Below are 27,991 nucleotides of genomic sequence, written 5' to 3'. Positions count from 1 at the left end.
AAACATATGCTGGATAAGTTGGTGATTCATTCCACTGTGGCGATTCCTGACTAATAAAGGGACCAAGACGAAAATAAAATAAATGAATGATATATATATATATATATATATATATATATATATGTGTGCTTATGTGTGACTAATATTCGTTGGGGTATAAAAATTACAAAAAAAAAAAAAAAAAAAAAAAAAAACCTGAGCGTCAAAGATTTTAAAATGTAAGCTTTAAAACACTACTTCAAATAAAATGTTGAAACGTCACAGTATTTATATTTTAGAAATCTAAAATATAGTTAATAATTAATGACAATGGCAAAATCAATCAAAACCTAGTATATTAATACCATAATTGTTCAATATACAAGCTTTGTTAATACATTAACAAGTTCAAATTCGTTTTAATAAGTAGGCTATATTTTATTAAACATGACAGCCCCTATGTTATGATCAATTAAAGCTATGTTAGATATATTTATATGAACATTAATAAATGAATATTTCGTTTCTGAAATATTGGCTGGCTTTTCGATGCCAAAATGTTTTTAAGTACAGTTATCAGCTGGGTGATTAATACAGTCTGTCCAAAATAATAAAAAACAACAACAAATTTAATGTTAACGAAATTAAATAAAACAATGTATGCGTTGCATTATTAATTTATCGAAAATAGTGTGTTCCGCGTGATATAACCCAGCAAATACTGGAGAGAAAATAAATGCGATTGTTTAAAATTAAAAGATAATATTTGGCCAATCTTAAAATGCACTATTAAACTGCGTCATTATTAGAATACGGACATAATTCTATTTTAGAATGTCCGCGACATAGAATATGATTTGAATTCGTCTCTTAAAATAAATATGAGTGAAGACTGAAATGCACAGGATTACAAAAAAAGCAGAAGAACAAAAAAGAGAAACGGTACAAGGGGCAAAAAGACAGAAATACAAAGATTCACGGTTAATGTTCTGACATATTTGAACGGAAAGATCAAGTAAATGCTGGACGGAAGGAGGAACTCGAGGATGAGAAGCGCAGGTGCATTTCTAGCGCACTTATTCAGTTAAACGCGACTTACTGTATTATAAATCATACTGCTTTATATTTTTTTATAACCGATCAACTAAATTCAGCAAAACCTTTTTTCACAAACGCTTAAAGAAAAAAAGAGGAAAGAAAAGACGAAAAAATGAGAGAAAGAAAAGACGGAAAGAGAGAGGGAAAATATAAATAAAGTAAATGCATTAAAAAAATATCTAAATGAAACGAAAAAAATCTAATACATATTCCAGGTTTACCTAAAAATGACAATTCTCAACAATTTCTCTCATACATTTTGATAATCTGAATACTTGAAAATGAAATATTACAATAATATACAAGAATTAAAAAAAAACACACAGTTTGAAGACTTTTAAAAAGATTGATATATTTTTATATTTTAAGAAAATTAAACATCCAGGATTTAGTCAAATTACTGCAGCTGAATTAAATAAAACTATGATCTGCATGCATTCTAAAAAAATCCATCCTTCCTAATTTCTCTAAATTTATTAATCATCTATAATAATAGTAATAATAATAGTACATCTTTAATAAACAGCAACTAAGGAGATCATTGTAAAGAAATGCTGGGTTCAACACAATCAATTTGTGTTGAGACAACATGAAGCAATTGAGTTAACTTATTAGTTTTAACAAATTTAAGTGGACTGAACATAAAACAATTAAGTTGTCTCACAGAAAGCTCAAGAATTGTGTTGTTTCAGCTGATTAATAATATGAACAAACGATATATGTCTTGTTTTAAGTGATGCAAATTTATACTTTAGGTAACCTATAAAGTAAAGTTTGTGAAATATCCAGACAGGAAGAGTCATTCATTGTGTTCAGCCCAGATTGAATTTAGTCTCTGCTGTCTGTTCCTGGGCTTGGCTTTAATTTCTGACTGCCTGTCTTTAATTTAGCAGGGCCACTCGGAGCTGAATAGACAGCACTGAAGCTCAGACTCCGCTAAGCAACGGCCGGGGCCAGGAATGCTGACCTTGGCGAGTGAACCAGGCCAAACGCTGAGGTAGTGCACAGTATAATCACAGATCTGTAGGCAAAGTTCCCTGAACCTAAAGCAAAAGAAGCATTTGAGCCTGGATTAACCATTACACCTCCCTCTCTTGTTACTGCGCACAGCCAAAAAAAAAAGTCGACATGCTTTTACATTACACTGCCCTGCATAATCAACAGTGCCTATTATAACTTTCACTATGAAAAAGACCAGATCAAATGCCACTCGTATTTCATTGCATTAGGCGATTATTCATATTATGCATTTTAAATGGACATTGCAGAATAAATATGAACATTGTGTACAATAAAATGAAGAAAAAGAGTGTTTACAACACTGTAAAAGCCAATAAGTTAAGGTAACTCAAATAGTTTAAGGCAGGGGTCACCAAACTTGTTCCTGGAGTCCTGCAGATTTTAGCTCCAACCCTAATCAAATGCACCTGATCAAGCTAATCAAGGTCTAGGTCTACTTGAAACACCCAGACAGGTGTGTTGAGGCAAGTTGGAGCTAAACCCTGAAGGGACACCGGCCCTCCAGGACCGAGATTGGCGACCCCTGCTTTAAGGAAATCGATTGCAACAAACCATTTAAGTTCAAAAACTAATCCTAATGAGTATTGTGAACTTAATCCATTTAAGTACACAAAGCAATTTGAGCGCAGTGAAACCTGATGAATGAAGCGAACTCAAACCAACTGAGTACTGTAAAACCCAATAAGTTAAGGCAACTCAAATGGATTGTAGCAATGTAGAATTTAATTACCTCATTACCTTCAACACTGAGTTCAAATGAGTAGAATTAACTACACTCATTTCATTTAATGAAGTTGACTGTTGGGTTTTACAGTGTAAAAAAATAGAAAAAATGAGCTAGACAATGAACCAAATTACCTCCAAAAGAGGGCAAGAAACTGCACTTCACAGAAAGCATCTTATTTTTCACTTAGATAAAAAGAGAACCCTGTAGCAACCACTTTAGATGATCCTAGCAACCAACTACAGGTGTGTTATGTACACAACTGCCAATAGAATTTCATTCGATTAGGCGATGATTCATATCATGCATGTAAAATGGACATTGCAGGATAAATATGAACATTGCGTAAAAAAATGAAGAAAAAGGTTGTTTACTACACTGTTAAGGCCAATAAGTTAAGGAAACTCAAATTGTTTAAGAAAATCGATTGCAACAAACTCTTTAAGTTCGAAAACTAACCCTATTGAGTACTGTGAACTTAATCCATTTGAGTAAATTAAGTAATACGAGCACAGTAAAACCCAATAAATAAAGAGAACTCAAACAAACTGAGTACTGTAAAACACAATAGGTTAGTTAAACTAATGGTTAGCTTAACTAATTAGTTAAACTAATCTATATGAGTACTGTGAACTTTAAGTTGAATTAATGAGATTTTTAATTACCTCATTACCTTTAACACAGAGCTCAAAACTCTTTTTAAATGTAGAATTCACTTAATAGTAAATTGAGTTAACTACACTCATTTAATTTGATAAACTTGGCTGTTGGGTTTTACAGTGTAAGAAAATAGAAGAAATTAGCTCAGAAAATGAAACAAATTACTCCCTATAAGAGGGCAATAACGAATACAGAAAGCATCTTATTTTTCACTTTGATAAAAAAAAAAAAAAAGTAAAATTAAAAAAAAAAAAAAAAAAAAAAAAAAAAAAAAAGAGCACCCCATAGCAACCAAAACCTTAACAACCACCTACAGGTAGATATTTACAGTATAATAATTAAGACGCACCATTATAGTTCTGATTCATACTTGTAAAATACTTGTACATGTAAAATAAATATGAACATTGGGCAAAATGAACAATGAAAGATAATCAGATGAAGGAAAACGTTGGTCAAACTGTTTTGTAATACATACACTCACTGGCCACTTAATTAGGTACACCTTTCCAACTGCTCGTTAACACAGATTTCTAATCAGCCAATCACATGGCTGCATCTCAATGCATTCAGGCATGTAGACAAGGTCAAGATGATCTGCTGCAGTTGAACTGAGCATCAGAATGGGGAAGAAAGAGGATTTCAGTGACTTTGAACGTGGCTTGGTTGTTGGTGCCAGACGGGCTGATCTGAGTATTTCAGAAATTGCTGATCTACTGGGATTTTCATGCACAAACATCTCTAGGGTTTACAGAGAATGGTCAGAAGAAGAGAAAATATCCAGTGAATGGCAGTTCTGTGGGTGCAAATGCCTTGTTGATGCCAGAGGAGAATGGCCAGACTGGTTCCAGCTGATAGAAAAGGCAACAGTAACTCAAATAACCACTCGTTACAACCGAGGTATGCAGAAGAGCATGTTATAAAGTGCAAATCATCTCAGACTGGTTTCTTGAACATGACAATGAGTTCAGTGTGCTCAATTGGCCTCCACAGTCACTAGACCTCAATCCAATAAAGCACCTTTAGGATGTGGTGTAACGGGAGATTCGCATCATGGATGTGCAGCCGACAATCTGCAGCGTGATGCCATCATGTCAATATAGACCAAAATCTCTCAAAAGTATTTCCAGTACCTTGAAGAATCTATGCCACAAAGGATTAAGGTGGTTCTGAAGGCAAAATGGGGTACAACACTGAACTAGTAAGGTGTATCTAATAAAGTGGCCAGTGAGTGTATGCGTGTGTGTGTGTGTGTGTGTATATGTGTATATATATATATATATATATATATATATATATATATATATATATATATATATATATATATATATATATATATATATATATTTTTTTTTTTTTTTTTTTTTTTCTGCTGGAATGGCAGTAGGTCATGAATAAAAATATATGAGGTCCCTTTCTTGTTGTTAATAAAACAAAGTATGACATTTGCCCCAATTAGCTCCATAGTAATAGGGATATGCAGTGTGTGTGCTTTATAATTAATAATAAACAGCCAAAAGCTATTTTTGAATTTACATCTAAGACTTATTGGAAATACATGCCTCAGCCTATGCTTTTGCAAAATATAAAATACATTCCTTTGGGTACGTTCCGATGCAAGTTTCAGATGACATCCACTACAGGGCGTTCTCTAAATTTTGGCCAATCTGAAATGAAATACTTAAGTTATGTTTTGTTATACATTCAGAATAATGTTCACTCAAAAATGACTTGCCGTTTGTTCAAACTACTTATTTAAAATAAGTTGAAACAATTCTTACGTTTTTGGGGAGACAACTTAATTGTTTTATGTTCAATCCACGTAAATTTGTAAAAAGGGTTACATTAACTTAACCGATTTGTGTTGGGATAACATGAAGGAATTGTGTGGAGCCCAGCATTTCTACAGTGTTCTTCTTAAAGACATCGTAATAAAAGACAGGCAATAATCCACTATAGTTAATAGTGAGAATTGTTACTTAAACTAAGGTGCTACCAAACATAAATCTCAAAAGAAAAAAAAAAGAAATGCTGATTACAAGAGAGAAAAAGGAACAGCATAATTAACCAGTTTTCTGTAATTAAATTTAAAATACTAAATATAGTTTTATAAATGTACATTAAATAATAATAATAAGAAGAAAAGTCAAATATTTCTCATGTTAACAGTGATGGATGGCTCGTGAGAATATAGGACTGATGGCTACAGTTCACAGACTGAGTGCAGTAGAGCAAAATGTCAGAGGTGTTTTTTTTACTTTCAAAGCAAAGTGTGTTAACCTTTAAAACAATTCCCTAGGAAGTGTACCTAATTAACATGTTCAAAGCTCCTCTCATCTTAAAGGTGTATGTTTCTGTCCCCTGAAGAGTATGCGCTTAATCTGCCAAAGGCTTGGGAAGGCTTTGAAAGCGTTTTTGAAAAGTGGAACGAAGCAGAAAACGGATAAGATCAAACTATTGCAGAAAAAGCTTTACAATGTTCTGCATGTTGCTTTTTTCACTGGTCGGTAATGCTATATGATCTACTGTAGCACAATCAGAGGAGGAATATGCTGTAAAAAGCATTTAAGCCTCCCAGCTTGACCCAACCATGTCAGGTAGATCAGCGATGGGATAAACAACGGAAAGCATGTTCTGTGATTGGTCATCTGCGGTGAGGCTTCATCGGGATTGGAGCAGAACGCAGCTCTCTCACCTTATCAGGTTGGAGCACAGCATTGCTTCGGGAGAGCGAGTCTCTGGAGGAAAGGCCTGCGAGCGCAGAGCTTATCTTACACCAGCAAGAGGGCTTTCTGCCTCTGATTTACAGCGTGAAGAGAGACCAACATGTGGACCCTTCAGGACAATGAGAGGGACTAAAATGTATGTCCAAAAATGCTGTAGGTTTTTACTCAAACCACACATTTGAGATTATACACATAGCTAATAATTTATTGTTTAAATAGGTACAATGTTCCAATTTTAAAAAAAGAAACGCATATTTTTATTCGATACATTCTATATTAAATGTTGTTCTCTTAAACTTTCTGGTCATTTAAAGAATCAACAATGATGATAATAATAAGAAATGTTTTGAAATCAGGGTATGCTTTGCAAATGATTGTGTGACAGCGAAAACAGTACAGCAGATGAAAATTCAGCTTTACGTCAAAAGAAAAGTAAATACAACTAAGGCTCTTTGGAAACACATGCTTCATCTTATATTTCCTTTGCCAAATGTAAAATGCGTTGCTCCGGGTACGTTCTGATGCACGTTTCAGATGACATATACACTAGAGGGCGCTCTCTATATTTTGGCGAATCTGAAATGAATTAGGGTATGTTTTGTTATACATTTCAGATAAACATTCACTCAAAATTGACTATTGATGCTTGTTTAAACTACTCATTTAAAATGAGTTAGAACAACACAATTCAATAATAAAAATAATAATAATAATAATTAGTTTATTTATAAAAGGGGCCTTTCTGGACAACCACGGTTGCCTTTCAACAGGCATGTCCAAACTCAGTCCTGGCGGGCCACTGTCCTGCAAAGTTTAGGTACAACCCCAATAAGACAAACCTGGGCTAAATATTCAAGCTCTAACTAGGCTTTTTAGAAACACTTTGCAGGTGTGTTGAGGCATGTTGGAGCTAAAATCAGCTGGACACCAGCCCTTCTAGAGTGTGGACACCCCTGACTTACTGGGAAAACTTAATTGTTTAATGTTCAATCCACTTAAATTTGTAAAAATGGTTAAGTTAACTTAATCGATTTGTGTTGGAACAACGTGTAAAAATTGTGTGGAGCCCAGCATTCCTACAGTGTTTTTCTTAAAAATGTTGATGAGGAGGAGAGGAAAATGTATTCAATTACAAATCATAGAAACACAAGTTGTTTTGTTGTAAGATTTTGGTCTAAAAAAAAAAAAAAACATTTGTAAAAGTTCCATAGTGATCATTTTACAAATAAACTGCAGTCAACTAATTAATTAAATGCATGTTGTTCAGTTTATATGGGTTAAATAAAACAAAAAACAAATTAAATTTAATAATGTTCAGCATAATTAGTTTGCTTAAATTCAGCACAAATAAATTATTTACAACCTCTTAATAAAAAAAAAAAAGTGTAAAATCCAAGCAATCATCTTTGAATTGTTTTTTTCCAGTGTTTTTTGTGAAATGTAAAATACGTTGCTCCGGGTACGTTCCGATGCACGTTTCAGATGACATATCCACTAGAGGGCAGGCTCTAAATTTTGGCGAATCTGAAAAGAATTACTTGGGGTATATTGTCTTAACATTTCAGTTAAAGGTTCACTCAAAAAACGACTCGCTGCTTGTTCAAACTACTTATTTAAATTGAGTTAAAACATTTCTTAAGATTTTTTTTGCACAACTTTTATTTCTTATGTTCAATCCGCTTCAATTTTAAAAAATGGTCACAAAGGAATTGTGTGGAACTTAGCATTTTTTACAGTGTTCTTCTTAAAGATGCCGACGAGGAGGTGGGGCAAATGTATTAGATTACAAATCGATGACACAATTAAGTTATTATTTTGGTCAAAAAAAATAATAATTCACAAAAAACGTAAAAGTCATATTGCCCCATAAAGTTCATTTTACATAGCCATTTCACAAAAATGTAGGCTGAAGTTTAACAAAAAAAAGTTATAATAATAAAAATAACAAAAATTGTTTGGGAGAATTCTTTGGTAGGAAACATGATCATGCAGTTTTCTATAATTTTGCAATGGGTTTGCTACAGTGCCCCAAATAATTGCTAACTGGCTTAAGTGAAAAAAAGCACTTCTAGTGGTATTGATCATTTATATTGTGATTCGTCATGTTTTCATATGCTTCATCATCTACCAAGATTTTGGGGGGAGGTTAAAAGGTCTTTAAAAAAAAACGATGATAATCAAAAATGCACAAAGTTTGTATATCTGAGTTCCTACGTTATACATCCGAGCATACATGAGGAGTGAGATAAACTAACAGAACTCATCAAAAAACCACAAAGAAATGCAATGCGTTGGCCTGAATATGCATATTAGTTCAGCAGGGTCAAAGAAAAGTCAAGATCAAATCCATCAGATGGGTTGGCTAGGATGTCCAGTTCGTGTATGTGCGTGTGCGAGTGTGTGTGTGGAAGTGCTGCATCTGGTCTGGATCCAGGCTGGTCCAGGGGGATGCAGAGCATTAAAGCCAGTGGATGCTGGGGGAGCGGGGTTGTCCTCCCCTGGAGAGACTGAAAGAGGAGGCCTGCTATAATCTGCTTCCCTGGCTCTTCATGAAAGAGAGCAGAGGACACGCACACCAGAGACTGACCCCCTCCTCCAGCTCCAGCCTTTCTCATCTGTTATCACCATACACCTCTCCTGCCCCATCTACCGTTCTGCTCCTTCCCTCCATTCTTCTTCAATCCTCATCTGTCGTCCCTGCCCGGCTTAGCTCTCTGCTGCTAAAACCCGCTCCAGCCTTTTTAATCTTTCTGTCTCCATCCTGCAAGACTTTGCTTTGGTAGCTACACTCTCTACAGATGTACAATCCGGTAGGTACTGGTGCTTTCAATAAATGATTCAATTGCTCTCAAGTTGGGCTAATTTATTTGAACTTTAAAGTTATGTTTCTTCCAAGATCATCCTTATGCATCTCAGATATTTTTAATACAGAAACTAAAGATTTAACAAATCAACAGAGTATGTGAAGATAATTATAAAAGCTCTTATACTCATATTGAAAAAGATTGAGACATTATTGTCTTTTTCTCATTTTACTCTTCACTCGTTCTCATCTGTTTTAGAGAAACAAAATAAAAAATAAAAAACGTTTAAAAAAATCTTGCTTGTGTTTTCTTTGGTTTAAACCACTTTGTCAATGTGAAAATCCTTTAAAAAAATAAAAATAAAAAAACTAAATAATAATGATAACTCCAAAGAATCTGGTTTAAAAAAATTATATATATATATATATATATATATATATATATATATATATATATATATATATTCTTTAGCAGTTCTTTGTGGTGGTTGAGGGCTCATAATCATAGGGGAACCAATTTAAGTCCTATATAACACCAGTAATGTTTTTTTTTTAGTGGTTCTTAAGGGTAGGTAAGGTGCTAAGCAACCCCGTCTTTATATAAAAAGTTGCCATGTAGCACTTAAAGTGAATCCAATATGCTTTTACTGTAAGCCAAATAACTTTAAAGTACAATCTAGCATCATTTTTAAGAAAGCACTTGTAAATGTGAACTCAATTTCCAAATGGTTGGCCAGGTTTGGTCAGATCGCATGAGGTATTTTATTTTCTCCAAGTAAAAACCAATAAAACAATGTGAAGAACTTATTAATGCCCCATCAAAACGTGTTTAATATATAAAAAACATTTCGTTTACATTTTTGGCAAAGTGTTTTGTTTTGGCTCATAATCATAGGGCAAACACTTCAAGTGGCACATAGCCTCTACAGTAAAGAGGCTTGATGTAGCACCTTACACTAAAGAACAACTAAAGAACTATTACTGGTGCTATATAGGACTTGCATTGTTTCCCTTTTTACGACCCAAAGAACCACTTTGCAGTACGACATCACTACAGAGAATCACTGATGAACCAATTTTGTTTGTGTGCATGGGTGAATGCTATTGATTAACCAATTTTTGTCAAATCCCATGTAGGATTTTATTTTCAGTGTTTAAAAAAAGTCATTCATCTTCAAGGAAGTATCAGATAGTTCCAATGTGCTTCCAACTTATTATTGGTCCCATTTGGTCTACAACGTCCAAATGATGGGCCATTTCTATAGTCACAGTTATACCAAAACATCAATATGAACCCATAAATACATAATTATAAAATATTTATTCTCCAAAAAAAACTAGTCCTATACCTTAGACGGCAAGTCCTATACCTTAAAAGACAAACCATAAACCTTAAAATGCGAGTATTATGGCTTAAAAGGCAAATCCTATACCTTCAAAGACAAGCCCTATACCTTAAATAGCAAGTTTTATACCTTAAAAGGCAAGTATTATACCTTAAAAGGCAAGTCGTATACCCTTATAGGCAAATTATATATCCTAAAAGGCAAGTATTATACCTTAAAAGGCAAGACCTATACCTTAAAAGGCAAGTATTAAACCTTATAAGGCAAGTCCTTAAAAGACAAGCCCTATACCTTAAATGGCAAGTATTTTACCTTAAAAGGCAAGTCCTATAGCTTAAAAGACAAGCCCTATACCTTAAATGACAAGTATTTTACCTTAAAAGGCAAGTCCTATACCCTTATAGGCAAGTGATATACCTTAAAAGGCAAGCCCTATATCTTAAAAGGCAAGCCCTATACTTTAAAAGTCAAGTACTATTCCTTAAAAGGCAAGTACTGTACCTTAAAAGGTAAGTCCTATACCTTTAATAGCTTAAAAAACGCAATTGGTGTCAAAAGTAGACATCAAAATGCATTATTGTATCCTTTTACTAGCATACTTGATTGTGTATGAATGTGAATCTTCAAAACATCCAAATGATAGGCCAGTTTTAGTCAAATCTCATTTGTAAATACGTACTCTAAATGATTGGCGACATTCATGCTTGGTGAATGAAATCTGTTTTTTTTTCAATATATCTCCATATATTTCAGTGCGCTAATGGCGATACTTTCTGGGACGTTTCTGTGGGATCATCATTCCATTTCTCTGGCTTTTCAGTCAGCTGTCTTTCGCAGCTCTTAGCATCGAGTCTTATTTCGTGGAATCAGGCCACGGAGTCTGGCCTAGTCTCACGGTTCCTCTCTGCCACCATCTCATCAAGGGGAGGGGCTTCATTGGCAGTGCCAGGCTCTGTTTGGTAGAATGGGTCCAAATTAATATGAATATTCATGAGCCGCCCCCCTCCCCTCCCTTTTCCTAACAGCGCATCAACACTTGGTAGCAGCACATGGCGGGACAGCTGTTGCAGGCCAAAGCGGGCATCTGTGCACAGAGAGACAGAGATATGGAGCGGGCGAGAGGAAGAGGTGTGGACATCTGTAGCCAGGGATTGACAAACGCTTGGATGGATGAAGAAGAGAGATGAGATGAGACGAGGAGGAAAAAGAGAGGAAAGTTGGACTGGGACGAGGGAGCAGGATTATTTGAACAGATGACAGGGATGTGCTAACGTGAGGGAGAAAGAGATCGCTGAAGGATTGGAGAAAGATGAAGCGAGTCTATGTGGTATATGCAGAATATCAGTCCCAGAATTATAAACTAGCATTTTAATTTAATAATCGGTTGCTAGGGTGTTTTGTATGGTTGCTATAGGTCAAACGAGCCCACTGACACAATCTTCTGTTGACTATCCCCTTGTTAAGTGGTGACGTGTTTGTGACGTATGTATACTGTTTCCGGGTCCAAGCCGCCATTCATTTGAGTGGAGAAATCATTCGTTTATGATCGCGTTTTATTCCCATCACACATTAAAGTTGATTTTACATAAAGTCATAGTGTACACGACAATCTCTGGGCTTGCTGCATAACAAATACCAAAATTTTAACAATTTATAAAACAATGAATCACTTTCTGGCCATCGGATATTAGACATGGACATATATACATTGCGATCGTGACTTTCGAAAGCCTTAAATCGCTTTGTGAACGTTTATTATTACCATTTCATGAATCTTCCCATTCTGTTGAATAGAGCGCTTGGATCCGGAAGCCGCTCCACGTGACGTCACACTTAACAAGCGGATAGAAAAGGTGAAACAACCTTTAAGTCAGACTTTTACATGATTTAAGGAATAACAATATTTAGATAATTAACCCTTACAACAGTTCTAGATGGTTCATTAATTATTTTAATGGACCATTCACAAAGATTGTGTTGTGTATAAAAACAAAAGACGCGAACAGTAAAGTGAAAGAAAGAGATAAGTTTCTTTAAACTTCAAATGCAAAACTTTTTAAAGTTTAAAATTCGAGTTTTACATGTCTTTAAAGAGTTTTACATGGTTTGAGTGGTTTTCCATGTATAAAAAATATTTAATAAGGTAAAAGTAGCACAAAGTGGGTAACACAATAACTACACGCACAGCAAGATCCTCAGAGAAAAATTTACTCAGATAGTATTTGGTCCCTCTCTAAACTGATGTTAAAAGGTACTCAAGTTAATGAGACAATGAAATGATTAATTAGTTGATGATTGAGCAATGATGATGAACACTTGCTGTTAATAAGCAGAAACAGAAGAGAAACACAAAACTACAACTGACTCGATTGAAAGCCTCAGATGAAATCAGCTGAAATCTAATACATTGAATTTCTCAAAATCTCAGCAAAGGATCATTTAGCAACTCCACAAACAGCAGCTTTGCTCATTACCAACCTGTTTGCCCTTATTTAAAAAAAGGGACCAAATACTCTCTGAACAGAGTTAATTTTACCCAGAGGACTTTGCTGTGTATGAACCATTTAATAAGCATTAGCATAGTGAACTCATTATCTGTGAAGCATTAACTCTACATTAATAGATGTTAGTAAGCAGTTAATAACTGCAGATACAAATGCTCTATTCTTAACTTACGAGCACATTTAAAATGTGCTTAATGATTGTATTTTCATACTTTGTTAATCATAATATTTCATGACTAAATTAAGCATTGCAATATTTACAAACCAGTTATTTAGGCATAGTTGGTGGTTTAAGATCATTCAGAATGAGTTAGTAAATGATAATTAAACTATTTAAATTAACATTTATATATCTTATTATTCAGGCATACTAACAGTAAATTTGTATGTTAATAAATACTTTAACTTAACTTCATCTAGTTTTATGACCTAAAGTAAGGACTATTAATGCTTTATAAAATCCCTAATAAATGACAATTAAAGGCTCAGTTATATTCTAGTCAAGAAACAACAATATACACAAATGAAACTGTATCAAATGAAAAATTAATATTTGCAATTCTAACTAAAATAAAACTACTGTACAGCTTAAAATGTGCTTATAAGTCAAGAATAAAGCATTTTTATGTGCAGTTATAAACTGCTTACTAATGTCTATTAATGTAGAGTTAATGCTTAGCATATAGTGAAGTCATTCTATGTTAATTCTAAATAGGGGATTTATAGTGTGTAGTTTTATAAATTGTTACCTAAAAAGGTAATTAACAATAATGCAGTATATTTTGAATAAACTTAATTATTATTTGACATTGTGTTTAATGATACTAATTAAAAACGTGCCACTAGAAATGATTAAAGTTCTACTTTAGTTAATAATGGAACTAAAAACAGGAAATCACCACATTTATATATATATATATATATATATATATATATATATATGGCACAATTTCTTTATATTTCAAGCATTTTGGTGTGGCTGACTTCAGATCTGTAGATATGGATCAAGTTGCCTTGTTTTATTGTTTGCCATGAAAAGAGTGACGTCAAGTATAGACTTGTGCGAGTAGCTTACAGTTAAAATAATGGCGGACTGCAGGACTGTGTCTGTGCTCATCAAGATACTGAGTCACATTATTGCCAACTACTGGCTTGGCATGAAGAATATAGCATTTCTAGTCGTTTCTGCAGATCTCTATGAACGGGGATCAATTTTACAAAGTTGCTGTTCGTACACAATTTTAAAAAAGCAAAGTAAACTTTCCTATTTTCAGTACATTTTGGTAGTGCAGATGCACTCTAACATGGAATTAACTGTGTGTTAAAAAAGCTGCAAAGTTGCAACCATGAGGGAAAGGATGGATGGATGGATGGATGGATGGATGGGTGGATATAGATGAATGGATAGATTCTTTGGAGCTTCAGTGAGCAATTACCTCAGAAAAGAATCTGTCATTTACTCACCCTTTACTTGACATAAACCTGCTGGTGGTTTTTTCTTCCGATGAACACAAAATAAGTTAATTTAAGAAAAAGCTGGTTCCCAGTTTCCAACATTCTTTAAAATATCTTCTTTTGTGTTCAACAAAGTCTGTCATTTATAAAGGTCTGGAACCGCTTGATGGTGAGTAAATATTCGTTTTTGAGTGAACTATGCATATAAAGTGTATAAATCAAGGTTTTACAGCAACAATAGATAAATGTTATTCTTTAACACTACAGACTAAAAGTTCTGAGATAGGTTATTCTATGACATAGGCCCGTAAAAGCCTTCTTGGATCTCGAACAGGAACCAAAACTAAAGTTGCTCAGTTTAAAAAACAACCTGTAACCCATGGAATAAAGCCGTTCTCTTCATAATCTCCCCTTTTGCCACCCTTCAACATTAACTCCAACTTGCTCAATGTTTGTCCTCCGAGAAGGTAAGCTCTCCACTCAAACACACACACAAAATGGTCACATGTACTAGTATTTAGACTTGAATAGTATTTTTTTTCTACTATGGGTGTCAATGGTTCCCAGTTTCCAACATTCTTCAAAATATCTGTTTTTTTTTTGTGTTCAACAACATCTAGCATTTATAAAGGTCTAAAACCGCTTGATGGTGAGTAAATAGTGAGTAAATATATTCATTTTTGAGTGAACTATGCATTTAACGTGTATAATTCAAGGTTTTACGGCAACAATAGATGGACGTTATTCTATAAAACTGCAAATTAAAAGTCCTAAGATAGGTTATTCTATGACTTGGGCCTGTAATAGCCTTCATGGATCTCGAACAGGAATCAAAACTAAAGTTGCTTAGTTTAAAAAAACAACCTGTAGTCCCTGACATAAAGCCGTTCTCTTCATAATCCCCCCTTCTCCTATGATTTTGCCACCCTTCAACATTAAACTCCAACTTGCTCTATGTTTGCCCTCAGAGGACGCAAGCTCTCCCCTGCTCTTATTCCTCAAACACACACACATACGCGCACACACACACACACACACACACACACACAAACGGGGCGCCTGGTTCTCTCTGCCCTACATAGCCAGTAGCACAGCAGGCAGTCTCTATGAAAGGCCCATGAGGTTTAAACTGTGTCAGATCCCCCGATAAGGCTCTGTATACAGAAGTCTCTGAAATCCCTCATCTGAGGACCTTCTGTGTTTAGGGGTTGTGCTTTACATCGCTTTCCATGATTAATTAGGCTTAATTGAAAAGGCGAAAGTAGCACAAAAATGTAAATAATTCTCCGATCAGAACACAGGGAAGCCAACGCTCAAGCTAAAACAACAACAATTAAACAAAGTTAGAAAGAATTAAGTTTTGAAGAATAAAACTAAATAATTCATTCATTTGTTGTTCTTAATACTATAAATGTATTAGAAGGTGTGACTGAACAAGAAATAACACACTGAAAATGTATATTTGCTGACTGATGTAGTTTAGTTGATCCCAAAGAAATTAAACTAAACGCAGTTAACTATTAATTATAATGATTGGCACTTTTTATTTACACTTGCATCAAACGAAGGCCATAAAATGTTTTGAAAATATGTAAATAATGTAAATAAAACAGCAAATAGTTACACAAATATAAATTAGTAAAATAATCCAAACAAATTGCATCGCAAATCAACAGACAACAATGGATTTAGCTTTAAAGTAGCTTTAAAAAAAAAACTTAAATCAATGAAAATGCAAGTGATAGATAGATAGATAGATAGATAGATAGATAGATAGATAGATAGATAGATAGATAGATAGATAGATAGATAGATAGATAGATAGATAGATAGATAGATAGATAGATAGATAGATAGATAGATAGATAGATAGATAGATAGATAGATAGATAGATAGATAGATAGATAGATAGATAGATAGATAGATAGATAGATAGATAGATGATATCCGATTTCAGCATGGTGTAAAATGAGTTTCACGAAGTTGGAAAAAAGTGAGCAGCAAAACAAAAACAAAAAAGTGAAAGAGAGAGCAAAAAAAGCAAGAGAACGTGGTCATACCATCAGCCACGACCTGGCAGAGAAGTCATAACACAGCTGCCACCTGAACCCCGGGTCACCCTGCCTGTCCAGCGCCATTCCTGCGCCCTCCTGCCAGAAGAAATCCTCTTCCTGGGATGGCGGGAAAATTAATAAATAAAAGGGGAAAAGCGCACGGCGAGCACCAATCAGGAGGAGCGCGCGGGCAGGATGCAGCCAGCATGCATGCCTGTGTTTGTGTGAGTATGTGTTAGCGAGAGGGAGAGAGGACTTTGACATAGAAAACGCCAGGAAGTGCAATCCGGGCAGCTGTAGCCATACGGAGCCAGCGCCAGCCGCCCGCCTGCCATCAGCAGACTTACTGACATACCGATCCTGCACAGCCAACCAACACTGGGCTTCTGGGTGTCACCACACTGTTTCTGTGTACATACAAACAAATATTTGCATCAAACACAGCGCTTACAGGAGCTGCGGTCGATGCTGTGTGTGTGTGGTTAAGTGTGTGTGTAAGTTGTGTTTACCTGACTCTTGTGAAATTGAATTTAATAGCACATTGTGTTCGTTAGCTAGCTCCTGCTGTATGATACACTTTTAAGATCCAATGAGGCCTGTTTAAGACAATAACTGGAAGCTGATGCGTGTTCTTGTTTTAAACTTTAATTTGAGTAACTATTACAGCTTATCTGATCAAATTTATCATGTTGTGGCTTATAAAAGACACACACACACACACACACAAACACATACAGATTGATTATAGATAGAGAATTTATTATTTTAAGTGTATTTGAATAAGTCGATATATATATATATATATATATATATATATATATATATATATATATATATATATTTTTTTTTTTTTTTTTTTTTGGATTATGATGAAATGTATTTTATTTGAATTTTTTAAATGTATGATATTTTGTTTGAAATAAATGAATCAAATCAAATTATGCATGAGTTGGCAGATAATGAATGTAGTTTAGTCTCAGATTTGAAAATAACCATTAAAAAATGAATAATAATACTTTGACATTTTATTAAAAAGAAATGTGTAAAATGAGATTTTGGTAATATTTATAACATTTTTTACATTTGTTTTAACATATAAAACTCATATAAAGAAGGTTATAAAAAGAAGAGATAAGGAAAAGAAGAAATAGGTTGAAGTAATAGACAAATGATGTGTGGTAATGTGGGGGGGGGGGGGGGGGGGGTAAATAATAATGGTGCTTCATCCCGCTCCATTTAGAACTTGATGAAAAGTTTTTTGTTAAAACAATTGTTTTGTGTATGATTTTTTTGTTTGTTTGTTTGTTTGAAATAAATCGAATCAAATCAATTGTTTTAAGAATGAAATTTTTTTAATTTGAAATCACCATATTTATTTTTAAAAATCTATTATATTAAAATGGATAAATTATGAAGTTAGCTGGATATACAGTATTTTTTTACAATTAAATATAAAATTAAATCTATAATGATTATAAAAGAATTTTAAAATATTAAAGTAGTAAAAAAAGTACATTCAAAAGAAACTGAAGAGAAACGATTATATATATATATATATATATATATATATATATATATATATATATATATATATATATATATATATATATATATATATATATATATATATATATATATATATATATATATTACTGTAAATATAAGATTAAATAAATAATGAATATAAAAAGAATCTTTCATTATTTTAAAACTGCTAAAGGTCATGCTAAAAAATTTAAACAATCTGTAAAAAAAATTATAAATTATATGACAGTTAAATATAAAAATAAATAAATAATGAATATAAAAAGAATATATATTTTTTTACACAGCTTTAGAATAATTTTAAAAGGATATTCTAAGAATTCTAAGAATAATTCTAAACAACAACAACAACAAAAAAAAAAACTACAAAAGAAAGTTTTAAATTTTAAAGTTTAAAAAGATTTTTACACAAAAATACATATTGAAGTTAAATATAAAAATAAAATAAATAATGAAAATAAAAACAATTTTCAATTATTTTTTAATAAGCTTTACAATTATTCTAAAGGTCATTCTTGAATTATTACTTAAATACAATCTCTACCCCAAGCAATGTTACAGCTTTAAAACCAATAACACTGCGAATCTTAAGGTATTGTCTCTTTTCTATAATACACAGCAGACTGTATTTTATGTGACCTTCTATACATCACTGTGACCTTGCTTTAAGATAGATTTAAAGTATTTTTTATAACTTATATTACCCCTGGCATAATCTTCGGTTTCTCTTCTTGTTTAATTCTGTTCTCTATTTTGTTGTCACAGAATTTATACCTTTCTGTAGGTTTTTGTATTCTTGTTGAACGTTCTTAAAAAAAAAAAAAAAAAAAAAAGGTCACTCAAGATTTTTACATCAAAATTTGAAAAATATATAAATAAATAAAGACAATAAATAAATGTATATTTAATATAAAAAAGAAAGAAATACATGTAAGATTAAAATGTGTGTGTGCATGTTTTATTCACTTTTATACATTATATATTTATAAGTTAAAATAATTTCATGTTTGTCTGTAAACTAAAAAAAGCAATTAATTCACTAAAAAGTCATTAAATATGCCTTTAAATAAAGTAAATGTAACATGCATCATTCTAAAATTTAAGTTAAACGGGTTTCTCACTTTTTTAAATAAATAAAAACACATTTTGCAGGGTATGAGACCACTGTTCACCACTGTCATCCAAAAACGGAATCAAAATTTACATAAAGTGACCCACCAAAAACCCGATGTCATTTGAAAGAGTTCCCATATTCATTTACAATGATGAGAAAGCTGTAACCATATGGCAGTTATTACACCACCAGCGACTCTGGTTACCATGGATAAATGATCATGCCTGCAGTCGCTAATGAAAAATGTAAAGAACAAACCCGGCGTCCCACAGATTTCTTTAGGCTAAAGGCAGCATGTCAATTCCTCCTCCTTTATCCCCCTTTAAATTAAGTAGCATTCCTCAGTTCAGAATAGTTCGCTGGCATATTTTTTTTTTCCGCTGCTGATTATCTGATTACGGTGGTGCAGCCGCATCTAAACGGTGCAGTCATGCATGCGTGTAATGTGTGAAAGTGAATAAGAGAGCACATGCAGTCCTGGGAGCAGCAGCGCTCTTTAGAGACGCAACAAAGCTGTGATGAGGAGCTGCGTGTCAGATGAGGGACAATTATAAGTCTGCTTATTCTGTGATGGCTGCTTGTGCTGGACCTGGCACCACTCCCTAATTTAAGGGAATTAAAACACGCTAAACAAGACTTCTTTGTGTGTATGTGTGTGTGTGTGTGTGTGTGTGTGTGTGTGTGTGTGTGTGTATGAGATGCAGGACTGGCACTAAGTTGGCATGGCGTCAGATGGAGAGTGAGATCAAGCGAGAGAGCATCATGTCTAGATAACCTCGGGTAATATGGAAATCAGATGAGGAGAGATGGTATTGCGACTCGCTTAAACTATTAATGTGTGGATGCATTTAGAGGCACTGAAATGCTGCAGTCCACAGTCGTGCTTGTAACACTTATGTATGGTGGACCTTATACCTATATATTTGTAGAAAGATATGTGATATGAGCCTAAAGTTCATTTTGAAGTGGTGTTGAGATATTACATAGCAAACTATCTGCTACTTTGCAATAGTTATTTATTTATTTAATATATTTATAGCTTTACATTTGTTTTCTTTTCTTTCTTTTTTTGAGGCCTGGAAGAATCTTACTAAAACTTTAAAAGTCATAAAAATACATTTTGAAGAATTTTCTAGTTTAAATATATAAATATTTGGACATATTAGATGGACCTCAAAACATTTCAAGCTAATTTTCTAAATTTCACTATAATGCTTTTGAAATTAGAAGCATTTAATATAAATAACAATTTAAAATTTATTAAAATACTAATAAAAATATATATAAACACTCAAAAATTGACGTTCTAGTTTAAATATAGGGATATTTGGACATGTTGGATGATCCTCAAAGGCGGTTCAAGCTAATTTTCAAATTTTCTCTATAATACTGAAATTAGAAGCATTTAATAATAATAATAATAATAATAATAATAACAACAACAACAATTTATAACGTATTAAAATACAAATAAAATGTATATAGACTCAAAAAAATGACGTTTGCTGTTTGTTAAAAATGACTTAAATTGAGCTGAAACAACAATTCTTTTTTTAAATTTAATTAAGTTTTTGGGGGAAAATTTTATCGTTTTATGTTCAATCAACTTAAACTTGTAAAAACTAGTAAGTTAACTTAATTCCTTCATGTTGTCCCAACACAAATAATTTTTTTTACAGTGTAATACCTGTAAAATGTATTTAATTAATATTTGTGGTTTTTTCGATCATGTCCATCTCTTTTGAATGTTGAACCACAGTTTGAGATTTTGTCAGAAAACTAGAGGGAAACTCCTTTGTTTGGTTCTCTACATTTAAAAAGGTGGATATTTGTACATCTATATTTGTATATATAGTTGAAGTCAGAATTAATACTATTATGAAGTTATTGTATAATGATGGTTTGTTCTGTAGACTATCGGAAAAAAATATAGCTTAAATGAGATACTAATTTTGTCCTTAAAATAGTGTTTAAAAAATTTAAAACTGCTTTTATTCTTGCCGAAATAAAACAAATAAGACTTTCTCCAGAAGAAAAAAATATTATCAAACATACTGTGAAAATTTCCTTGCTCTGTTAAAAATCATTTCGGAATTATCTAAAAGAATTATAATTAAAAGAAGGGGCTAATAATTCTGACTTTAACTGTGTGTGTAGACTAAATATGTATATATGTATAGACTAAAAATTAATACTTGTGGCTCCTGAAGATACTTTCAGAAAAATGGTGGGTCATTAGAATACAACGTTGAACCTTTGGGTTAAAAAGTGCCATTTAAATTGAATTAAAACTAACCCAACACTGGGTTTTGACAATCTAATGCCTTAGTATACCCTGGGGTCTTATTAAGTGAAACGATCAGTCAGTGCAAGACGATTAACAATAAATTACAACATTATAATCCTTATAATTAAGAATTTAGGATAAGTTGGATTACTTGAGAGTAAGAATAAGGGTAACACATTAGTTTAAGTACCAATAGTCACTATTAACCAGTGGCTTTTATATACCTATCTATTATTAAGATTTTGTCTGCTTATTAGACCTAATAAAGTGGATATACGGTGTGACCTTATTCTACATCCCTAATCCTCCAATAAACCCATGCTACTACCTAAATAGCCATAAATATGCGGCGAATTTGGAGTTTATTAAGGCAAAAGTCATAGGTAATGGTCACTAAAGTGTGATCAAATATTTATTCATTTATTTTTCTTCAGCTTAGTTCCTTTATTCATGAGGGGTCAGCCACAGCGGAATGAACCACCAACTTATCCAACATATGTTTTAGAATTTTAGCTTTTGCAACTTTGGAACCCTTTACCCTTTTGTTTTTACAGCGTATAAACAAGTATTTAAAAATAGTGTACAAATTTATACTAAACGAGACTTCATTAAAAACATTTGCAAAGTTCATTCATCATTTTCATTACACTGTAAAAGCCAATAAATTAAGGTAACTTAAACCATTTGGAGGAAAGTGATTGCAACAAACCATTTGAATTAGGAAACAAATCTATATGAGTACTGTGAACTTACTCCGTTTAAATTGAAGTAATGAGATTTTTATTGAACTCATTACGTTCAACACTGAGTTCAAAACTCTTTTCAAATGAGTAGAATTACCTTGCAGTAAACAGAGTTAACTACACTCGTTTCATTTGATAAAGTTGACTGTTGGGTTTTACAGTGTAAGAATTGATTCGACCATGAAAAAAAGTGGTCGAAGCGGTTGTAAAATAAATAGCGCTTTGTGTTCTCATCAGAAAAGGTCAGTCGTTTCACGGTGGACTGGGTTTTTAATAAAAGACAGCAAACACAAACAACGCAATTTAGACAAACTGCTGAACTGTGCATGAACAGACCAGGACAAAACCCTGAGACAGAAATACAACAAAATGCTATACTGTCTGTGAGTACATTAGCTGATGTTTGACCATTACATGAGATGAACCTCAACTGAACGCTTACACAGTAACAATTCGTTTTTATGCTAGCTAAACTTTCAAAGCTAAAGTTTTTAACTTTAAGTTAAGCAAATTTAACTTAACATTTTAAAGGATAGTTTACCTAAAAATGAAAAATGTATTCAATATTTACAACGATATTGTAAAGAATGTTAAAAACTGGTAACCATTGACACCCATAGTAGGAAAATATACTAAGAAATGCCCAACTCGGGCTTATTCGGAAAATGTAGCCCTATTTACATTTCTAGAGAGCTGCAAATACATCCCAGTAGGTACGTTTTCCACAAGAGGCCGCGGTCAGCTGATTAAACGATCGACTGACCCACCCTCCTCCTTCCCTAAACCCAACCAATAGTGTTTTCAAAAGCACAAATTGACCCACCCACTGCCTTCCTTTAACCCAACTGACAATGTTTTGAAAATAAATCCAGAAAAAGCAAGTTTTGTTTTTTTTAACCACGTTTTCAGATTTTACCACATTCCCACCCTGTTTTTTACCTGTTTATTTAATTTTTTGGCTTTTGCTTTTTGTCTTAGATGCTTTCTGGAACTGTTCTTCGCTGGACTTAAACCCCGTCATTGAGGTCGTCATCTCTCTGCATCTTAAGTCTGCCGACATATGCTACGAGCCACTGGACAAACTGGTAACAGCGGGAAAGCCATCCATATGAAGGTAAGCGGTCAGCTGCTAGCGCACCGTAAAGCTCATTTTAAAGATGAAATGCAGCCATACATAGTTCTGGCTACATTATTTGCGATCTTCAGAAATGTATATAGGACTACAATTTCAGAATGAGCCTATGTTGTGGAAGTCAATGGTTATCGTTTTTCAACATTCTTCAAAATATCTTCTTTTGTTTTCAACAAATTAATTCTTTTTTTTAAAAGTTTTTCAAAGGTAAAGTTAAAAGTTTAAAACAAGTAAAAGATGAGAAAATGGTGACAACTTAAATTTTTCAGGGAACTATCTCTTGAAGTCTGTTTAATTGATACAAATTGTGACCTGTGAAGTTAATTCAATTCAGCTAAAATAATTTAAGTCATCAACAAATGGACACTTTACAAAAGCCAGTTATGACACGTTTTAATGGTCATCAGCATCTTAAATCCTTGAAAGTTTTCTTCTCTTGCCTCTTCTTCTACTTACTGTTTATTATTGTTATTGTTTTTGTTATTATTTGTCCTCTTCCTGATTTCCCGACCTCCCCTCAACTCCTCACTATTATCATTATTAGAATTACTTTTACTTTTTTGCCATCAATATTATGCTACTCCTGTTCTCCTCATTATCATTATTACAAGTATTTCTACCATTGTCAATATTCAGGTTGCTGTGGTAGCTGTAGTAGTAGTTATAGTAGTAGTAGTAGTCATTGTAGTAGTAACGGTTGTGGTTGTAGGATTGTTGAAGTAGTAGTTGTAGTAGTTTCTGTAGTAGTAGATGTCATTGGTATAGTGGTATTAGTAGTAGAGGTGTTCTAGTAGTAGTAGTAGTAGAAGTAGAAGTAGTAGTAGTTGTCGGTGTAGTAGTATCAGAAGTAGTAGATGTTGTCGATGTAGATGTTGTAGTAGCAGTGATTGCTGTAATAGTATCAGTAGTAGACGTTGTTGTTGTAGTACCAGTTGTAGTAGACGCTGTAGTAGTATCAGTAGTAGTAGAAGTTGTTGTAGTAGTAGATGTCATTGGTAAAGTGGTATTAGTAGTAGAGGTGTTCTAGTAGTAGTAGTAGTAGTAGTAGTAGAAGTAGTTGTCGGTGTAGTAGTATCAGAAGTAGTAGATGTTGTCGATGTAGATGTTGTAGTAGCAGTGATTGCTGTAATAGTATCAGTAGTAGACGTTGTTGTAGTACCAGTTGTAGTAGACGCTGTAGTAGTATCAGTATTAGTAGACGTTGTTGTAGTAGTATCAGTTGTAGTAGATGTTATAGTAGTATATCAGTAGTAGTAGTAGTTGTTGTAGTAGAATTAGTAGTAGTAGACATTGTAGTAGTAGTAGTAGTAGTAGTCGTGGTTGTAGAAGCAGCAGTAGTTGTAATATTAGTAACTTTCTGTAGTAGTAGTTGGTGTAGTACTTGTGATTTATTATTAGTGTTATTGTCAGTTATTACTGTTGTGCTTTCTTTTTACTGTTATTATTGCTATCATACATAACAAGCATTGTTGTCACTCCTTCCCACTGACTGGTTTCTTTCTGTCTGTTTTCTGTAGTCTTTATAACATCATTGTGGAGTTTTTCTTTTATTATTAAAGCAAATAAGATTGTTAAAAAATAATTTGTTGTGACCTGCCATTCACTGCGCTCTAAGTTTTCCCATTTATGACGACTTCTGCCACTGAGAAACCTAAAAATGTGAAAAGGGTCTATTTGAACACTGTGATTTTGACCAGAAATCAAGAAGAGCTTTTTGTCACTGTAAAATTTACAGCATTTTAACAACAATTTGACCACATAAACTGGAAACACTAAAGTTCATGTTTCTGTTTGCACTTTCTGAGCCTAATTTGTAAATCCACTGGTTCACTTACTAAATCTCAAAGGTTTATGGGCAACATGGGTTAAAAAAAAAAAAAAAAAAAAAAAAAGTTGCCATGGCATTTCTTTGGCACACCAGCGCCAGTGCCGTGCCCAGGACAGGAGGGTTACCATGGCATCAGCAGGCACCTCATAAAGCAAATCATTGTAAAGAAGGGGGGTTTGTGCGAGTGTGTTTTCTGCACCACCCCAAATACCTAAATGTTATGCCAGCATCTTTTAAATTCTAAAGGGCACAGGATAATGCCAGGCTGCCTCTTATCCTCGCTAGCTTACCATTCCTGTTCTTCCACTGGAAATCATTTATCTATCTGTCCGTCCATCTGTCTCTCTCTCTCTCTCTCTCTCTCTCACGCTCACCTCACACTTGTGGCACGGCCTGCCAGCTCATCTGCCACTTGATTCGTCTCCAGCTGCCTTCACCCGACAGCAAACCAATTTAATAAAAGTGCATGTCAAAGGAAATCCAGCCAAAGTCTTGATCAATGCCGGCTGATTCCCTGTAGCACGGGGTACAATAGTCTGAAGATCTTCTTATATACGCAAAACACTTTTCCTTTCACTGGAAAATGTGCGTTTGTTGTACGTATATCCGTATCGTACATTACGTAGAGCCAAAAGCAGGTCGAAGGGGGGTGTTTTCGGGTCGAATATGGATATTCCCAAAGTGTGAAAGCTGTGCGGAGCTACAACACAACACCTGTCCGGACACCTGCTTCATTGAGAAGCTGATTACACACATCCCACAAAACGCTGACTTAACTGATGGATGAAATTATGGACAGACACAATCGCGCAAGACTGCAGGAACGCAACTGAACTCTCATGCATCATTTGTAGAAATATTTTAAATGTTTACGTTTCTAAAAATTACATTTGTGTTACATTAAATTGAATTAAATAAATAAAAAGATTTTAAAAATGTAATCTGCAACCATGGGCATGTCTCAATCCTATACTATATTTATGAAAATTAATAATTGCAGAAAAAAGACTTTAAATGGTCTTCTGCAATAAAATAATAAAATGTAAAACTAGGAGAATGTCTAAATCTCAATAGATTTACATGATAATGATATAATTGCTGAAACTAAACTTTTACAAATGTAATTCTGTTTATTTCAATGATAAATTAAATAAGAAAACCTAAAATGATGTCTCATCCCCAATATATGTCCATGATAATGATGTAACTGTTGAAATAACAAAACTTCACAACTTTACAAATGTAATTCTGTTCATTAAAAAAAATAACAAAATTTATAAAACTAGGATAATGTCCCAATTTCAATATATTTACATGTTAATGATATAATTGATAAAATACCAAAACTTTACAAATGTAATTGTTAATTACAAATAAAATAAATATTTACATGGTAATGATATAACTGATGAAACAACAAAACATTTACAAAATGTAATTCAGTTCATTACTAAAATAAAATAAATAACATTACCTAAAATATTACTTTTTAGGATAATGTCCTAATCCTATAGGGCTGGGCTGATCAATGAGACAATTTCAAAATCGCAATAAAATTTGTCAATAACTATGCTAAGCTCTGGACTTTACTCTATATTGATCTAAGAGCCAATCACACAGCAGAAACGTGCAACAATGAGAATTTAAGTGTGCTGATATTAGTGATGCACCTTTTTTTTTCTGGCCACCAAATATTAATCGCCAACCGAAAATAGATTGACCCTCAAATAGATTTACCCTCTAGTTTTTCTGGCTCCAGTCATTGTTGGGATACTCTTTTAAATATGAAAGCATTAACAACTTATATCTAAATATATATATCATTATTGTTCAATATGAAAATTAATCGAGATTGCAAATTTGTTGTATTGCCCATCCCAACCCAATACCAAGATACTTACATAATAATTATATAATTGATGAAATAAATCTAATTCTGTTCACTACTAAAATAAAAAGAATAATAAAACCAAAAAAATAATCTCTCAATCCCAATATAAGTACATGACAATGATCTGTTAAAATAACAAAACTTTACAACTTTACAAATGACATAACTTTACAAGTTTACAAATGTAATACTGTTCATTACCAAAATAAACCTAAAGCTATAGGATAATGTCCCAATCACAATATATTTACATGATAATGATCAATTGATGACATAAACTTCACAAATGTAATTCTGTTCATTACTAAATTAAAATAAATAGTAAAACCTGCAAACTAGGATAATGTCTCAATCCTAATATATTTAAATGATAATAATATAAATGCTGATATAACAAAACTTTACAAATGTGTTTCTGTTCATTACAATAATAAAAGTAAATGCAAAACCTAACATTTAAATAATAAAACCTATAATGTGCCAGTCCCAAAATGTGTACATGATACATAACAAGACTCCACAAATGTATTAAAATGTAATAAAGTAAAATGCTTTATAAAATCTACAACTACGATAATGATAGAATTGTTAAAATTTTATTTACTTAAGAATTTACTAAATGTAATTCTATTCATTAGAAAAGTAATGCAATTTAGTCATTTATTCATTTTCCTTTCGGCTTAGTCCCTTTTTTTTTTATCAGGGGTCGCCACAGCGGAATGAACAGTCAACTTATTCAGTGTGTTTTACACAGCGAATGCCCTTCCATCTGCAACCCAGTACTGGGAAACACCCATACACGCTCATTCACATCCATCCTCTACGGCCAATTTAGTTTATTCAATTCGCGCATGTCTTTAGACTGTGGGGGGAAACAGGAGCACCCAGAGGAAGCCCATGCCAACAAGGGGGAGAACATGCAAACTCCACACAGAAATGCAAACTGACCCAGCCGCGACTCAAACCAGTTGCCATCTTGCTGTGCGGCGACAGTGCTAACCACTGAGCCACCATAATATCTATTATTTAATTAGTGATATTTGTATTTAAGATGCAGATTAGAGCAAACTATTTTATTCTA

General features: G+C 33.3%; 1 long non-coding RNA gene across 2 annotated transcripts; it reads left to right on the top strand.

The window, feature by feature from the left end:
* The first annotated feature begins 805 nt into the window (after positions 1-805).
* LOC141381156 (uncharacterized) lies at positions 806-27,285 on the top strand. 2 transcript variants are annotated; one of them, XR_012400887.1, is made up of 4 exons: positions 806-1,038; positions 1,968-2,074; positions 23,038-23,958; positions 24,449-27,285. It is a non-coding gene; the product is annotated as an uncharacterized lncRNA (long non-coding RNA). The 2 variants fall into 2 exon arrangements; XR_012400888.1 differs by having other exon boundaries at positions 857-1,038; positions 1,971-2,074.
* Positions 27,286-27,991: the final 706 nt, after the last annotated feature.

The sequence above is a fragment of the Danio rerio genome, chromosome 3 (assembly GCF_049306965.1).
Source record: "Danio rerio strain Tuebingen ecotype United States chromosome 3, GRCz12tu, whole genome shotgun sequence".
NCBI lineage: Eukaryota > Metazoa > Chordata > Actinopteri > Cypriniformes > Danionidae > Danio > Danio rerio.
The sequence above is the reverse complement of the archived record's forward strand: the minus strand, read 5'-3'. Positions and strand labels throughout refer to the sequence as shown.